This window comes from Heptranchias perlo, chromosome 32 (genome assembly GCF_035084215.1).
Source record: "Heptranchias perlo isolate sHepPer1 chromosome 32, sHepPer1.hap1, whole genome shotgun sequence".
Taxonomy (NCBI): domain Eukaryota; kingdom Metazoa; phylum Chordata; class Chondrichthyes; order Hexanchiformes; family Hexanchidae; genus Heptranchias; species Heptranchias perlo.
The window spans coordinates 6,795,520-6,813,419 of NC_090356.1; the positions used below are offsets into that span (position 1 = coordinate 6,795,520).

General features: G+C 40.4%; 1 protein-coding gene across 10 annotated transcripts in view; it reads right to left on the reverse strand.

Annotated features, from left to right (window-relative positions):
* Positions 1 to 17,900, reverse strand: part of prdm16 (PR domain containing 16) — a 518,186-nt gene that overhangs the window by 498,965 nt on the left and 1,321 nt on the right. The gene's annotated exons all lie outside the window — the stretch shown is intronic.

Below are 17,900 nucleotides of genomic sequence, written 5' to 3' on the forward strand. Positions count from 1 at the left end.
GTTTCAATCGCCAAAGGGGTCGGAGAGGAATTTCCCAGATCTTTTTCCCCCAAATTGGCCTGGGTTTTTATCTGGTTTTTCACCTCTCCCAGTGTGGGGTGAGGAATGTATATATTGTGATACCACTATCGCAATTGTGTGGGACAGGGTGGATCGACCAGAGGTTCTTTTCCTGTCCGTCATTGTTCGTAAGTTCGTAAGGAGACAAATGCCGCAGCTAATTTATGTACAGCAAGATCCCACCAACAGCAAGGAGATGAACAACCAGTTAGTCTGCTTTTTGGTGGCATTGATTGATGGAGGAATGTTGTCCGGGACATCAGGAGAACTCCCTGCTCTTCCTTGACTATTCCCATGGGATGTTTATTGCCCAACAGGACAGGATTGACAGGACCTTGATTTAACATCTCATCTGAGAGTATGACAATGCAGCAGCCAGTGCCAGCCTAGACCATAGACTCAAGTTCTGGAATGGAACTTAAAGCCACCGCCTTCTGAGTCGGAGACAAGAGTACTACCAAATGAATTGCTTATTTGTCATTTCAGGTCTTAGTGAAAAACTATTTCCTTAAAAGTATGGGGTCGATTTTAGGATGGCCGAGCGGGTGCATTGGGGGCGGGAGGGCTTGTAAAATCGGGGAATCCCGGAGCGGGTCCAGAGCCCGGCTCCAACCCGCCCACTTCCGGGTTCCCCAGTGACGCGTTCAGGTGCGGGGGCAGCTCCTGCATGCGGAACTCCCACCGGCAATTAAAGCTGGCGGGATGACAATTTAAATACTTACTTACCTAGTTGAGGTATTTGACAGGCCTCATTGACAGGAGATTTTGGCAGGGGTTCAATTTTCATGGATCCTCAGCATTTCCCGTACTGTGGGAAGCACTCCCTGTTGGAGCAGATGTGTTTCAGTCAGCAGCCAGTGGGAGATGCAAAGGATTTTTAGACAGTTGGGAGGAATACCTCATTTATTGCAGCAGGGCACTCTGTCACTTCAGACAAAGTTTTGGCTGCAACACCTTTGTCTTTCCACTCAAAATTATTAATTTATGCCCTAAACTCTGCTGTACAAACACATTTACCTACTTTGCGGACCCCCTCAAACTCACACCGTCAGGATGGGGTGCGCCATGGCTGCATTCATCACTTCATCCGAGGACGAGCAACATCACCAGCCTCGCCAGGCATGCCGACGACCTCCGCCATGTGGAGCTCCACAACACAGTGCTGCACCACAGGCACCTGCACAAAACAGTCGTGCAACTACTCATACACCCACTGCAGGGTGAGCCAATGGGTGGCATCAAGCGTGGGTGTTCATGGAGAACCTCATGAAAGGGACTTATTAAACAAGCCAGTCAAGAATAGCCAAGACGTGGCAATAGTGGTGACAATATAATATTTAATGTGGGTTGAACCAAAATCAAATATAAATAAAAAACATGACAAACCGTCAAACACCCTTGTGCATTCCCTTTGTGCTCACGAAACCTTTGCCTTACGCTTCCTACTACTCATACGTGATGCATCCCCTGTGGCTTTACCAGAGGTAATGGCAGGTTGGGTGAGGGTGACCGTGAAAGAGATGCATCAGAGGGTGAGTATGAGACAGAGCCATGAGATTGTATGAGGATTAGGTTGAGCGGTAGTGGTGGGGAGGTGAGTAAGTGCAGGTAAGTTGAGGATGAGGTTCGAGTGGGTGTGAGGAGCGATGTGATAGAGTAGTGTTGGCAGTGCTGAAGGAGTTGTGGGGTGGGGGTGGTGATGTGGAAGACGGAGTGTAGGAGAAAGAGTAAGTGTGCTTACTTTGGCTGACCTAGTTAGGTCATTCAAGCACTTCCTGCATTGTATCCAGCTGCTGACCTCCTCTGCCACCTCCAGCCAGGCCTTCTTGGTGGCAGAGGCAGGCCACTTCCTCCCATCCGCCGGGTAGAAGATCTCCCTCCTCCTCCTCCTCACCCCATCCAGTAAGAGCTGGAGTGAGGCATCATTAAACCTGGGAGCAGCCTTTCCCCTGGGCTGCACCATGCTGTAATTTCGGCTGTTTGCTGCAGGAGCAGCATTGGAGGACTGCTCCTTTAAATAGAGCTCCGCCAGCTGACAGCCTGTGATGCGGGTGCGCAGTCTGCCCACTGCGTAGGTTTCCAACTGGAAACCCGGAAGCCAAGGTAAGTGGCTTCAATTTACTCGCGATCGCGTGGGGAACCCACCGATTTTACTGGGCGGGTTACCCACGTGCCCAGTTGATCCCCCGCTGCCAACCCACCTCCCTGGTAATACTGGGGCCTTTGTGTTGGATACAGTTTAAACAGACTCACATTTTCTCAATCTACCTAGGAGTGCTGTGATCAAATGTAACACTCCTTCCATTCGAACGAAGACAGCTAATTCAACACAGGTCAGGGATCAAACCTGGGGCCTTCACATTCTGAACACCTTAGCTACTAACTGGATAAACTCTCAGCCAGTGGGGGAGCCCCAGCACCAATGTTTATCTACACAAATAAAGCGTACTGCAGTCATCCAATACTCCACTACGCAGCAATAATAGACTGAGCCAGCCATACAATAACGCAAAATACCATTTAACCACAGACTGCCAACAACATTAAGAGCTAAAAGTTACACTCTACTGAAATAATAAATGTTTCTTTTTAGTGCTTGAAAGAAATAAAGAATCCGAACCATAGAAAACTTTGCAAGCATGTTTTATTTTTGTTAAACATATTGCCCCCTCTGGCTACAAATACTTCTTGACATTTTTAAGTGCCGAGACCACATTTGGCTAATATCACTCAACAGAGTCTGTGCACACAAAGGAAGCTGGGAGATGGTTACTTGATGTTCCACTGACTATTAAGTGACTATAAATGTGTAACATTTTCTCATTGTTGATTTACACACAATCGGAAAGGGAGCTTTTCCTCAGCATAGAGGCCAGGCTTCTAACAAGGGAGTAAGTAATAATCTTCACAAGTGTCTAGAAGACGACAAATTCCGACTTTCAATCCCACAATCTTTTCCTCCCTTTTTCTCCTGAAGGTGCTGACTCATGGTGGGGTACAGTTCCACGGGCACCAGCCACCCTATGTTACCTCACACAAATGCCCTTCATGTGTGAGCCTAGACAGAAAGTGTGGGCAGGCTATTTGTCCATGGATAGCATCATAGCTGAGCTGGCTCTTGTCCGCATCTCATGTCTACACACATGCACTTTCCAGCAAACATCACTGCATGGGAACTCTGACTGATATTCTTCCCTCTTCCCCCTTGGTGCCCAGTACAGCTACCTACTGCTGCCCCAGCTGAGATTGGCAAACTCAGCACAGAACGGAGTCTCGAACCTGGAACGTTCCGGTGTCTGTATGTTTCAATACTTCAGAGGGCAGTACATTTAGTGTAACTTAGTTTTTGAACAATCCTGTAGATAGTGTGAGCTTTTTGGAAGGCAAAGAAAGACAGAAAGACACACAGAGACATTGAGTGAATGTGCTTCCATTCACATGGAGGAGGATTCTGGAGTATATTTATATTAGCGAGAAACCAATGCAGCCTGTACTAGTGAAAACAAACATGAACCATCGAGTGACCATAGGGGATTGTCAACTTTTATAAATGAAGATAAATGATCTCAGTTAGATAGCTTTACGATATAAATTATAAAAGCTTCTGCAATTACAATAATTAAACACATTTGATATAAAATAAAGAGATTCGACCGAGACTGGCACATTAAAAAGCCTCTGCTCTTCCTTTGAGAGAGGTTGGCCCAGCTCTAATTTGTAGAACCAATTACCACAACAGTAAAAAGTCAATTGCCCTTTGACAAGGTGGGCATTGTCATGTTACAATAAGGGTTACATCCACACGGAGATCTCCATTGCCTAGACATTACCACACTTGTTAGTACCACGCAAACATTTAATATGTTCATACAGTAACACCACACAGCATTATTTCTATTTTAGTGGACCAGTAGTGGATAAAATAATTTCAGACAAATCCATTTATATCATGCAGCATCATTTCTAGGCTCATTTTCTTTTGAACATTCAGATAGTCAATGTAACTATGTTTTTAAAAAGCTTTGCATATAGTGCACATTCATCATACTTCAAAAAGATCAAAAACATATTGAAAAAAAAAGAAAAAAAATTTGAAATTTTAAGCCTTTCTTCTGACCTGGAGCTAGGAATCTACAACCACCCACTAACCTACAAACATTCCTCACCAACAGCAATTAAACATAAATGCGCCAGTTAGACTTTGTGGCCTTAAAGACACGAGGCCACATTAAATACAGATTCACCTCAGTAGCATAATGTAACATTGTGCATTCCATGATATAATGCTGCTGTCACAGGTATATTATCATGGAATTAAATAAAATGGAAATTCCCTTAACACTAAACACTAAACATCACTGCAGAAAGGAAAAGACCTTCCAAAATAAAACACAAACAGGAAAAGAAATGTCTTCAAGGGTCACAATAAGGGATCAGGAAATGCACAACTGTAAAATGGTACTATGACACTTTTAAAAAATAAATTGACAAACCTATGTGAAGGTCCAAGAGCCATAGTGTAAGACACCCAAAAGGTTGAAAATAGTAGGAAAAAATTAGATAAATCAAGAGTGATGATCAATTGGGTTTTAAAAGCCTGTCAATCAGAGATGGAAGAAAGACTAAAGGAGATGAGAAGTTCCATAATATAGAGTAATGTAATTGACATCATGTGCTTAGCAAGTTCAGTGAAGACTGTGTCCCTTTAATAATAATCATTATGATTTTCTATAAAATCTTCTACAGCAGTGGCTTTCAAACATGTGTGCATGTGTATATGAGGGTGGGGGGCACTGCAAATATCAACACACTTTCAGGTACCCCCTGCAATTATTGACAGAATCCTGGGGACCATGTGTCCTAAATACAGAAAAAATGCATAATACCTAAACCTGATAACAGACAGACAGAAATCTGATGACTTTGGGAACCTCTAGGATCAGAGGATCCCAGTTTGAAAGACTACTTTCGTCCGACTTACTTCAAAGAAATGGTAATACTGGGCACACCGATTTTATTTTTCCATCAAGATCCGTAAACATATGAATGGCATAGTCATCATGCAGATAGTCAGAGTTCACCAATGCAATGCTCAAAGGAACAAATGAACATAAGAAATAGGTAGCAGGAGTAGGCCATCCGGCCTCTTGAGCCTGCTCCGCCATTCAACAAGATCATGGCTGATCTTTTACCTGTTAGTCTACCCAAACAGAATTTGTGCTAATCAGATCTCACCAGTAATGCAGGCACCCTAGAATTTAAAGACTACCCTCCTCACCCAAGTAGGTCATTATATTTGTTGAACTCCATGGTTTCTCCATTCTATTCTCATTTCTTTCTCCAGCCACAGTGAGGTGAAAATCAAGCAGGACATGGTAGACTACCTCAGCTCTCCCTTCTCCTGATGGATTCCACAATTTCTCTCTGAGTCTTGCTTCTGCTTCATGCAGCCACCCAGCTAAAAGGGAGCTCTCCCTCAACTGACACTGAACAAAACCTAGAACATAAGATTTTTTAGCAACAGCAAAAAGGCATTAGGCTTAACAAGCATGTCCCTTTTTGAAAGATCTCAATATGCTCTTGAATGCATTCTCTATCCAAAAACACACACTAATGGCTCTTGAATCCATTTAAAATGTCCATTTCTATTGCCTTCCTTGGCAATTCTTGACCAAAACTCTAAAAGACCTTTAAGTGAAAGAATTCTACTTCACTTTACCTGCCTACTCGTGGCTTCCTAATTTTTTTTAAAAAACTTGTATCTCAAAATCAAAATAACCGTGGCCCTAGGCCTCGAGCCTGTAGGCCTTTAGGCTAGAAGCTGAGTACCAAAGCAATTGAGTTAGCAAACCCTCCATCGCCAAACTTAGAAATATCATGTACAACCAGAAAGGTTTATTGTAAGAAAAATATATTAGCCTGATTTCAGAACACTCATTATTAAGAACATGTTAAAAGGACTCAGCTTCACTTTTATACTTGTCACAGACACAAACAACAGTTTGACTTTGTACCAAAACTGGTGAAGAGTATTTAGTGGAAAACAGGGTGTTAGACAATTTATCTTGTCTTGCACAATCTATAATGCATCATTTGACAGCACATGTAGCATTATCAGACCTTTCTTTCTGTAGAGTTATAAATAGGGATTTCCTTTTCTGCTGTAGATGCTTAAAAACTCAAAAGCTCACTGAGGAATTCGAATGACATCAAACCCACAAGGGATCATTTTTAAATCTCGCCAATTTTCTCCCCTTTAAAGACATTGACCCTTTGCAGGGGTATTGTTCCACAGATGTTGGGTGGCTCCTTGTTCCCCACCCAAGTAGCCATCATTCATGTATGAGGAGGAACTTCAACAATGGGGATCATCTAAGCCTCATCCAACACCCACACACATGCTCTTCCATGAGCCCACATGATCGTGATCAGGTGCGAGAAACTTGACTGATTTCTCCCATTCTAATCTAGGGATGATGATTGAGTTAGCAACCCCTCCATCACCAAATTGTCATACCCTTGGTCATTGCAATTTCCTGAGATCAGCTAACTGGACTGGCAATTGAAGCTGGGACATTCCTGGTCTGTGTGGCTAAGCTACTCCTTGGATAACCTCGCTGATACATCAGGGAAGCCTCAAGTGTGAAACTTGAGCTGTTTATCATCATTTAGTTTATAGTCACTCCCATACACATAACCACACTTTTCTCTATTCCAGTTTTCTCCTGAAGATAGTAATTGTTGCTGGGGGTATGGTTCCATAGATGCTACTTACCTGTGGATGCCACACGCATTCAGCCATTCTGCATACGCAAGCATAGACAGTGAGCATCAGCAAGGTGTTTAATAATGGGCAGCTGAGCCCAACGCCGTCCCCATCTGACACCCATATATGCACACTTTCCAGCAGGAGTAGTGGATAGCAATCAGGAGCATGGACCCAGAATGTTCCCTCCTTAGCACCCAAGGTCAAGTGCAGTGCCCTTAGAGCAGCCAATTCAACACAGACCAGGAACTGAACGCGATTCTTTCTGGTTGGTATGGCTAATTTACTTTTTCATATTAACTTTATCAACTGAACCATTCGTTGGGGGAGCGCTTACTATAAGTTTTTTCTGATCAGTTGTCTTATAAAAAGTCTGTACCTCTTCCCAGCCAACACTGACACTGGGATGTTCCACTCAGTTGATGTACGACAACATCTCACTGCAAATTTGCTGGGAAATAATACTGCTTTATACATGCCACTCATGTTGAATGTGGAACAATCCTATTCAGTGGAGTACGACCAAAGGAACAGGAGGTCCAGTATTGGTTTGGTGCCAATATGCCGATCATTGGCCTGTGCAGTCTGCATAGTTAAGCTGCAGCTACAGCACGCCATTTCAACAGCAAGATTTTCTCACCTTTTTGCTAAGTTGTTGGCATTCGTGGGTCTCAAATTTAATACCGCTCTAATTTTTCTGACAGTCTAACACTCTGTCAATTTTTATTGAGGGAGCTGAGACATTGCAGCTGTTATCAGTCTCAATTACAGAAATTCATACCATTGTACAGTCACGCACAAGGCAATGCAGTCCCAAGTCCTTTCAAACCTTCTTATACCCCCTCCGTGTATAGAGCCTCAATAATGTATATTTGGGAAGGTCACACTAACAGCTGAATGGCTTCAGAAAAGACTGTGCAAAGAGATTCTTTTCTTGCTGGTTTAAGAGGAATACTTATTGTGGAAAGGAGAGTTATTTTTTTAAAATTTAAAAGCAGCTAGCAAGTCCAATAGATATAAATTTCTCAGGTTCCAATAGCATCGTGAACTGTTCTCCTGCTTTATGGCATCATCAAGAATCACCTTGTAACACAGTCACAGCCATCCTTTCACATATATGTATATATATCCACACCATTTAACTCTCTGCCCTGAGTCATCTTCAAATTCTAACAGGCTTTCTTCCTAATGCTGAAGAAGAGAGGATGGGAGCTGGTAGACGCTCGACACTGCACTGAAAGCATCAGTTTTACAAAAGTGCTATAGTGAAAGCGTCAGAATGTTTTAAAATTCTACAAGAATGCTCATCACGCAAAAGGCTGCCCAGATAATGGTGCAAGTGGAGCTTTTATCTCCGGCAAAATGAGTAATTGATTTCAAAGTCAAAACTTATGCAGCATATTTAAAAGAGGGGAAGGGGATCAAGGTCTCAACTCAACTTACAGATTGCTCATAAACCCATCTGTATAATATAAGATATCCAAACTCTGCCTGGAACAGATCAAATAGCTGGTCACATACTATTTTTGTTTCTTTCCTCCAGTCCCCTAGTATCTCCATACTGGGCATGTCCTGGTATCTAGGCCACTGCCAATACTCCTCTCAGTCAGCCACCAGGAGCAGTGGTGTCAGGACATCTTTCCCTTTTGATTTATGGCCCTCCCTACCACAATGCAGCACTGATTAGGACTCAGAAATAGCCATTATTACACAACTTCCTAACTTTATCCTCTCAATTACAGAAACACACCTCCCAGAGATGATCATTGGCAGTGGAATGATTTGGCCTAGATGAGTGTATAGTCACCTAGGACACCTGACTTTCCCAAGAATGACCTCTGAACTCTGCCCCAACTTTTAGAAGTAATGTCATGGTTAGAAATACTGATTACGATCCACCAGCTTTAAAAACCCCAAGCATGACACCACTTAAACACTTTCTTATTTTCACTCCTACTCTTCTTAACATCAGTGATGTCCTCTACTACAGGCCTTGGCCCTTCACCTAAGCTCTCAAATAAATGTTACAGTAAACACTGTGAAACAGCATCCCTCTGAGGATTGTGGGTCACAGTGTCTTAGATGGAGATGGTTGCTGCCAGTGAAGCATCATTTTATTATCAATTGTAGCTTTAAAACAAATATTTGGGATGTCAGCTGCTAGCTTAAAATCTGTGGTTGTGTCACTAATAAGATAAACCAATTTTATAGATTAACACAGTCAAAAGTTAAATTTCTCCACTTCCATTGCATTTGTGGGTGAGTTTCAAAGAATTAGTTCATGCTTTTTTTAAAAAGAAAATAAAACAGTCCACTTTGTAAGGGAGTCATGCACACTCCAACAAGAAACCCCTACCAGTCCATAGTAGTAACCTGTTAGCACACCAAAACGTGCTTAATTTTGCTAAAGGTCAGTGTCCGAAACCACCATCAAAGTCCTCTCTTTCTATAAGCCAGTTCAAAGAAGGTGGGACAACACAGGGCCCGGTGTCATCCACTCAATATTTCAATCCTTTGGAGATGTTTGAAAGTGTGCACACAGCAGAGATACAGGTCAATGAAATACCTGGACTTGCCAATCCAGTCCCCTCACATTAATTATGCAAGCTCTTTTAATACATAAAAATATGTCCTACTATAAATGGTGGGTAAAATTTATATTTACCCCAAATCTAACCCAATGAGACCTTAAATGTCATCTATAATTTCCCCGCACCCTCATATATCGGCGATCCAGGGTGATTATTGCATTCTTCACACCTAGTTGAGCTAATGTCTTCTATTCCCAATCATGAATTCAGCTCTGATACTCAACAGGCAAGTGTCCAAATTATGGTAGGATTTAAAAATACATAAAATCAACAAAGGGTTGGGGGGTGGGTATTACTTAGGTATCGTTTGGGATTAAGAGAATGAGATCTTCAACTCAAGTACCCAGACTGCTCTCTGATGTACGCTTTGTTAAATACGCAGACCTCATCCATTAGTGCTCAACTCGTAAACATGGATGGACAACACTTTCTCTTCAGCTTCACACATCCAGACTCAGCCTGGAGCAGAATGAATCACGAAGCAGGTTTTATTTTTAAAATACCTGGTCAGAACAATCTCTCGATGATTATTTATTTATGTTGGGGGCGGCTCCTAACATTTCATACATTTCATTTCTTTTAAGCTGGTATGTCGCATTTTTTAAAAATTCCACTCCTCCCAATTAAGTTAAATTGTATTAAGTTTTAATATTGTATTTTAAATACGGAGTCCCTACCACAGAGATACGATGAGGGCGGTCGATTTGAGATTGACAAAACGCTGTCTGAAATTGACACGTTGAACAGGTAACGCACATATTTGAAACAAAAAGTTCGGAGGACTACAAATACAGCAAATATCATACAGGATGCCAAATACAAGTATGTTTGGAGTGCCGAGACCTTAATGGGTTAGTTTTCCCAATTTTGAAATGAGCTAAATCATATTTTTAAATTTATTTCTTCCATCACATTGAACTGTAGAAACTCCGTTTTAGTTTACACATATAAAATGTTACATTGTGAAGTGCTGTTGAGTCTTGTACTGCAACAACAGACTCTCTGCCTCTCAGTTACATTGGTGTAATTGTGAAGATCATTTTTCTAAATAGGTTCAAAACGCCTGCATTCAACGTTTTATCGCCAGCCCACGAAGTTCTCGCAAAAGAAGGCAGTTTATGACCCAGCGCACTTGACATTGAGGCAGTGCAGGGAATAATAGACAGACAGAGGAACACGAGCATACAAACCAAAATACCACCTCTCAGATCAAAGCCAAAAAACATAACAACGGCCTCTGAATAATCAAATCCAGTCTCCCAGCTACTATATATTATATATATTATAATTGCCGAACCAATCTTTGACTACATTGATTATGCAATCAACCCAACATCTATAAATAAGTGGGAGGGCAACAATTTGCAAAGTTTACCTCCCTAATAATCTCAAGAGCCCGTTTACTTTCCAGACTATTTCGGCGATTGTGTTTTGCACACAAGTCGGTAGATCTGGTAATAAAACAGGGGACGGAGAGAACAGGCTCAATCACTCATTACATTGAAATGATTCCTAATTATTTAATGGAGTAAAAGTTTCAGAGGCAGACGTTGAGTTCTGAAGCTTTGCCAAACGAGGTAAATTGAATTACGCGCTCCCAGCTCCAGCATATCTTTAATAAGCAATAGCACAATTACAGCGTTATCAAAAATAACGTTGCTGTTGGATAGAAAAGGAGTTAGATGACCCAGAGAACGGAAACATAAAGAGATATCTGCACTCATTACACAAATCCAAAAATAATATGCAGATATGTACTGTATTTTACACATTGATATGTTATTGTCTAAAAGTTATTTGGGGGGGGGGGATATACGACTTGTATTACAGGAATGGCACTGAATATAACAGGGAATGAGTTTTATCTAGTGGAAATGCAGGAAGAAATAGACACTGCAGCACATGACTGGTTGTTTAGTTTGTAGTGCCCATGGCATCATGAATTGACCTCTGTGCTCACTTGACCTCAGGAGGTACCCAGGACGAGGGCAAAGCCTCACAAAGGCTAATCTACGAGTAACAACATCCCAGGTGTTTGATAGTGACAAGAATAATGTGGCAGAGATATGATGACTTGGATGGTGAAATATACATGTAATTTAATATATTGCTAAAGGGTTATATATTTTAGATGTCATTGCCATAAGTATTGCACTCTGCTATATATAAAACATATATAGCTAGAGCATAAAAAATATAAGGGGCTTAGTGCTTTACAGGGAAATGTCCGTTACCTAGCAAGTTAAGACATAACAGGTGCATTTAATACTCAGCAAAGTCTGCACCCAATTGTTTATCCGATTGCCACAAATCTACACGGTGAGGCGTGCGCTGGCTAGTACCCCACAGTCACACTCACTAAAACACATGGAGTCGTGCAAAGATGCAGGGGTTAAACTGGTATTGGGCTGAGAGGGATAAATCCTAACAAATTAAAGGGGGGCTTGTAATTTAAAGAGGGGGAGGGCAAAAGCGATGCTGAGGTTGCAGAGTGTTTATGTGTATTACACAATATATAAAACCTACCTATTCCCTTCAGTGCTCCGATTGACAGACTCACCTCAATGTGTACAATGAAAGCTGCAATTCAGTAACATTATTCCCCCGCGCAAACCGAATGAATTACGCAGCATTGCGGAATATTTGTTTAAGGAAATTGTGTTCGACATTACAATATCTGTTTACATTTTTTTTTTAAACTGTGCACTAAATTTCCTTTCTTTCGAAGTTTATTAGGTTGTCAAATATCAGGGTTTGTGTCAAAAACGATTTGTGACAATGTAAAGAAATATTTCATAGGGAGGGATTTGAAAATTACGAGAAATAAAAAATTTTTTTAATAAAATGAATCAACCATGAGGGGGTCACGCTACACAACTGAGAGCTGATAACTTCTTAACGTTGTTTGGTGTTTTTTAGAAAATATACATAGAGATCTGAAAATCTCCCAATCCAGCCGAGGAGACCCTTTGAGAGCTCGGATCACCGCGAAGAAATCAAACTACTATACATGCAGCACGGGAAGTACAAGGATGTGTACGACTTGAAAATGTATATATAGATACATTTTGTTCATATTTTTAATTTGTATTTGTAGCTTATACAATTCTATTATCTATCTCTTTGTGTTGTAAACTTTTGTAAAAAAAATGCTGCGACTCTACAATTATGGATTCTTTGTAGTTTTAATATACTATATAGGTGTAAGTTTATAATAATCTCTAACACCATATATATTTATGCACACAGCCAACTCCTAAATTGTGCTTTTAAGATACAATAATTAGGATACAGGAAAAAGCCAGCGCTCTCTATTACATGGACTAGAGTTGGTGCAAGGAGTAATTGTAGTGAAGTTAGAGGCGTGTTAGCTATGTGAGAGCAAACAGTCCAAAACGACTAGCTTCCATACTAACAACTCACACATGAAATTCAATCTGAGCATATTCTCAGAAATGGGAGAAAGAGCTAAATTGAAGCCTGCTTAAAGCGTGTGTTAGATATGTACGTGTGAGTGTGGTACACAATTTACGAGCATGTGTGAGCGGCCCACAGTGTGGGTCTGTGAGGGTATTGTGTGAGTTTGAATACGCGAGAGGATTTGCGTGTGTGTATGTTGTATGACGATGCGTGTATGATTGTGTTTGAGAGTGTGTATGTACGTGCCTGTGACTGAGTGTACGTGTGTGGTCCAGTGAATAAGTGAATTTGTGTGCCGTGAGAGTGCATGTTTGTGCAAGTGTGTATTTGTGCCGTGTGATTGTATTTGTGTGGGACTGTAACATTGTGTACATGTGACTGTGAGAATGTGTATGCAAGCACTATTTCTCATTTCTAGTCGGATTCCAGCACACGGTACTGTATGAGTTTAACTACAACACACACATCGCACTAACAGCTCGCAAAATTATACGTATTGCATTTTATAACATCTTAGTCATTTCCAACACCTGAAGTAGGAAAACACTAGCAAGCTGAAAAAGTTGTGCCTCTTTAATTTCGCCCCGTCAGTTGTGTGTGTGTGAATGCGGAAGATTGCAGGAGTCAATGTGAAGACTAAGGGGTGGAAGCTGTGGAGTTGCAGCTGTGATGTGCGGTAATTCGTGGTGAAATTTTTGAGAACCACGGGGCGTTGAATCAGCTGTTTCTGCTAGAGAAGGGAGAGAGTGAAACAAATACTGCCAATGATGAGGTATGAGAAGAGATAGGGAATGTGTAAGAGGAGAAAGGAGCACTACAGATAGTAAAAGGCAGAGAAGAAATGTGTATATGAGAGAAAAAGAGCGAGAGGAAGAAGATGGTGTGTGCGGGAGATAGGAGAGATACCGAGCTAGTGATACAGAGAAATGAAAGATATATATAGAGCGAAAGAAAAAGTGAGAGGGAGAAGCGGATAAACCATGAGAGGGATAGTAAGAAAGGGACAGAAAAACTGAGAGAAACGAGAGAGAAACGGTGAGAGGGGAGGAGAGGCGGCGGCGGGGGTGGGGGGAGCAGTGAAAGAGAAACGGAGAGAGAGAAAGCGCACTCTGGCTCCAACCTCTTTCCCCTGCACTCTGACCCGATTACCATAGCAGCATATTTCCTCGCTTGTAACTCGGAAAAATGTCTGATTGCCGAGTCAGATTATTGTAAGGAAATCAAGCAAAGGGGGGCGAAGGGCCCGGGGGAGGAGTCAGAATACAGCCAGAACACCGCAAACATTCTTCCGACAGTGTCTTGTACAAGCCAACCAACACAGCTCCTGAAGTTAGCTGTTTCCCCTCCTAACCTGCCATTCCCATACTCAAAAAAAATATTTACTAAGCATTTTAATTTCTTTGAGCCTCACATCACAGCAACATCTATAAAGCTCTAATTTGTAAAATCATTTTTGTAAAACGTTTTGAAATGTAATTACTGCATAAACGAAGATTGAATTTAGCGAGTAAATTATTAATATGCTTTCAAAAGTAAAAATGACACTTAAATTAGTTTACAAAAATAAATTTGAAATGCAGACAAAATAGAAGGAAAAGATCACAGCTGATGTAAATATAAAATGTTCCATTATATAAAAGCTCATAATACGTGTGTGTATTGTGCAATTGATTTTTTAAATCTACATGTTCCATATAGATTGACGTGTCTAAATATATAAATGGCAGTCATTTTCCTAATCTAATATCCGTATGTACACAGAGACAAACGTTTATATGTATTAATCTCCATTGTGTATAAATAAAACCCTTTTAGAAGGTGATGGGGTGCCCTTGAATAGTTATCTTGCAAGCGTGCAAAAAAAATTGTTCTCCATACATTAGGATATTGGCATCACTCAGAGAGCTGTAAAAAAACACCTTTAAAAGTTTTCGATAACTTTTATTGAAACCGTCAATTTTCACATTGATCAGACGTGCTATTCCAATTTACCTTAATTATCGAGAACTGTTTTTCCAACTCCCCTTCTGTTTTGTCAGTTTCTCCCATTGTGACAAACAACTCGATTTCAAGTTAAGAGCATTCTAATCACTGGCTCTCTTCCCCCTCCCCCTCTCTATGTATATGAAATCTGTCCTGTCCACATTGATCCTGGCCTCTCAGCCCCCGGGTGTAGTAATTGCTTTATTGGAAACCCATTACCGTGGCCACTTTTCCCCCGTGCAGCAGTTAAACATCAAAATCTTTCACAACTTCTTTGTTTACTGTTTCAATTACGTGGTCTTAATAAACAATCCATTACCTTCTAAACATCGAATCATAAAACGCTAGCAATTAGCACTCCCATCTACTATTTATAAAATTACCCCAGATCTGTCGGGAGAAATTTACCAGGGGCTGCTTGGTGCAATACAGTCCTAATTCTTTCTAAATTTACAATCCAATCTATAATAAAACAGTGGCGTATTGTAATTACAAACCCTATGTTGCTTAATTGTTTCACTCCATTCTTAAAGTAAGACTATACAAATACCTTCATATATTTGATAGATTAACGCTGATCCTGGTTTTAAATCATCCAGAAATTACAGAGAAAGGATCCACTGTTTAGGAGGTTTTTTTTAAAGCAAAAGAACTTTGTGAAATGATCAAGCCTATAGTTGGAAGTAGGGTAGCGCACCATTAAATAAACACACTGATGTTTAAAAGGACATTAAAACCTTAAAAGTCCCCTTGTTGTAAATCTTCCAGGTGTGCAAGGGTTTGACTGCGTGTGCGTGGACTTTAAATACACGGTGCTAGAGCATGAAAAATAACTAATGTCTCATTGAGATGCCTCAATCTAAACCTACCGAGTGGAAATGTTTACAGCTGTTTAAGTTCATCTGAGCGTTGAAATTGAAATATCTGTTTAAATAAAACATAGATTAATTCCTTAAATGATAGCTAAACGAGCAAGCAACGATTTCTCCTTCGTGTTCAAGTGTTTCATTTAACTATCATTCAAACTGTATCTATTCAATAAAAAAACTACAAACCCAAAAAATAGAAGTGTGATGGAGGTATCAAACTTCCTTAGAAATAAACTGAAGTGAAATGCAAAGAAAGAATTTTAGATGACAAAGTCTATAACTATATACACACACATATTTACACACATACACATGTATGTAAAAAGCAAAGGACAGCCTTTCTGTGTGGCCACGCATAATTGCACTGTTATACACATGCTGAGTGCTATTGCAGTAGTTGTGTCTGGCAATCTTATTTGTTTATTTTTAGCTACGGCCTGAGTTGAATTGTGGTTTCTTAATACCCCCCCTCCCAACCCCCTTCATGAAAATCATATTGGAGGATTGTTAAAGTTAATAGCGCGGAGGCACATATTGTCACTTCCAAGTGCGATCTGGGGAGCAAGTAATGTTATCCACGTGTATTGTACTGCAATCTTCCATTGAAAAGCATTCGACTCAGTCCCAGTTTAATACGATTGTTTGGGACGGTGGTTTTCCTTCCTCATCTCCCAACCTACACACACTACCTTTGAAAAATATCACCATCAATCCATTTCTTGTTGCGGGGCCCATATGAATGTAATCAACCCTCCTGACTCAATTAAAGACACTTTCCTCCCTGCCTGAAGCCGGCATTTACTGCACATCATTTTTTAATGGTAATAATCAGTAATCCGAGCTCAGCGGGGACCGTATCACGCAGACTAAACACACATTTATTTACAAACAAAACAACTTAGAAAAATACTGGGACGCGGCCATTCATCAAACAATTTCGCCACTTGCAAGCAACAAAAGCTACTGCAATATAAATAAATTGTGGTCTAAAATTATACTCACTTTCTAGAGAAAAAAGTGTTTAAATCCATTAGCCAATTTGTTAATTAATGCGGTTAATTGCGGCTGTTAAATATTTATAAATACGTTTACATCTGATATATATACATATATATATACATCCACGTACATACATACGCATATATCCCTGGAACCATATACACTTTAGAATACAATCGCATATACGAACAGGCTATTTTAAAAGCGCCCTCAGTAATTAATTCTTCTCATTAGGGATTTGAAATCAGGGATCACTGGATACCAATCCTCTCCAGGGAATAACTTAAAACAAATGGCATTCTGCCCGTGCAGCATAGAGTGATATAAATATATATATATATATATTTCAACTTGACCTAAATACCTGTGAATAAACTTTAATTTCTCTTTCATTTTTTAAATGACTCGTCATGGCAATTAATAAAGGGCATAGATTTATTAAAAACTTCAAGAATACATAAATATATAATATCAAGTATACAAATATATAAACACTATTATGTATACATACTATTATATATGAATATGCAGACTTGTTTCTGCATACAGCGGTGACTATCAATAGTGCCGACAGTTTAAACTTAAAAAGTTAAATATTTTGCATCTTTTATTTTTCAGAAGGGTTCTGTTAGGTTAAGGAGAGTTCCCGCTTTCGTACAGTTTGAGAAAAATAAGCTGACGAGAATAGCGAGGCTTCAAACTGAAAGTAGGAGCAGGGCAGACTCACACACACATTCACACTGACCAACGCGGTCGTGTAAGAGAGGCGGAAACAGAAAGTGTGGACCATAGCGAAGCCAAAAAAAGACACTTTCCAACTACAGAACGGCCTATCTCCTTTAAAAACCCAACAAACAACCGAAACCGGCACAGATATAAGCTGCATTCAGCCTCACAGAAACCTCTAAACCCCTGACACGTGAATATAATTTCATTTAAAACACACACACGCGCCTTTCTTCGGGCTACGGGTTAAAGATTAATATTCAGCGTAATTCCAACATTTGACACATCACGAGCCAAAATAAAATGTTTTTATAAATTAAAATATATTTTTAAAAATCCATAACGCTTTGAAAAACTCTCTTCAAGCTCCGAGACTTCCTTCTCTTAAAACACTCTCTCGATCTGGCATGGTTAAATTGAAAGTTTAAACTTGTCAGTTGTGTTATTCCAATCGGATCCCTGCAAGTCCTGTGCGATTCTCTCTCG